This window comes from Frankliniella occidentalis, unplaced genomic scaffold (genome assembly GCF_000697945.3).
Source record: "Frankliniella occidentalis isolate FOCC.00 unplaced genomic scaffold, Focc_3.1 Scaffold1, whole genome shotgun sequence".
Lineage (NCBI taxonomy): Eukaryota > Metazoa > Arthropoda > Insecta > Thysanoptera > Thripidae > Frankliniella > Frankliniella occidentalis.
In genome coordinates this window covers 629,138-630,269 of record NW_026267131.1, presented here as the reverse complement: position 1 = coordinate 630,269, position 1,132 = coordinate 629,138, and the positions used below count along the sequence as shown (strand labels likewise).

Here is a 1,132-nt window from a genome sequence, read left to right as displayed (position 1 = left end):
GTGTTTCCTTTTCAAAGTAATTCCTCACCTAGGATCAACTTATTGCTAAGAAGAGCTGCGTGCTAGGTTTGAAAGATGAGAAGTTACAAAGAACTTTTCAAACCCAAGCTATTTTAAATATTTCTTTGAGTACATCTAATAATGTTCTTAACAATGTTGGTTAATTTTGGGATGAAGAATAACTTGATGATACCCCTTGAGTGGTAATAAATAATTATTTTCAAAATTCCGCAAGTCTGCTGTTTAAACCATTTAAAGGCCTGTCCCGGCCTGTCCACGATGAGTTGGAATAAGGAAGTAGGAGTAAGAGTAATTTCAAAAACATGTAAAAACAGCCGCAAGAGCAGCAGCTTTGGCTTTTCATTTTTTACGATTGAGTATATAGAAAACTGTTTCCTTAGATGATTAGTGTGCAAAAGTATCAAAATTAGGTCTTATCCTTGCCCCAATTTGGCAAAAATATTGAGATTGGATTTGGTCGTGCCCAATGTCTGGTAGTACAATTCCAAGCCTTACTCCATTCTAATACTGTCACTAGATCTCTATGGTCCGGTGTAGTGATACTATAGGGAATTTGAGGCTATGTTCCCCATGGCTCGCGGGGCACTCGTCGTCGTCGTACGGGTGCTGCCCTCTATTGGGATCACCGCGTCAACCGCTCACCTCGGCGTCGACGCTGCCCAGCGGCTGCGTCCGCGGCCCCGCGTCGCGCATGCGTGGTAGATGAAGGTGGCCTCAGCGACCATGGTGCGCAAGTGAGAGCGACGTCTATCGCATGCGGACGCGTCCCTCGCGCCCTCCCCGACGTAGTGAAGGAAACGCCCATCAGATGGCACATGCCCAACGCGTCCAGCAGCCCGACCGAATTTCATTTAATTTTGAGGAATTAGTTTTGCGTTCTACTGTAAATGGACCGATTTTCCTGCGCACCGATCACAGATACGACGGGCGAGACCGTCTGCGTCCGTGGGCGCGGGTCTGCACGTCGACGGCGAGGTCGCAAAGTCCGGCGCGCAGCAGGTCCCCGGCACTCCAACTCAGTTGGTCGGCGGCACGACGCACCAGTAAAGCATACTTACCTGGCGCAGGAGTTAACCGTGATCACGAAGGCGGTTCTCCCAGGTCGAGGCCC

At 49.1% G+C, this 1,132-nt stretch overlaps 2 protein-coding genes across 3 annotated transcripts in view; both read left to right on the top strand.

Moving 5' to 3' along the window:
- The window catches only part of LOC113213538 (uncharacterized), a 123,725-nt gene that overhangs the window by 10,888 nt on the left and 111,705 nt on the right, over window positions 1-1,132 (top strand). The gene's annotated exons all lie outside the window — the stretch shown is intronic.
- LOC113213466 (uncharacterized) overlaps window positions 1-1,132 on the top strand; it is a 10,060-nt gene that overhangs the window by 470 nt on the left and 8,458 nt on the right. The window lies entirely within an intron of this gene.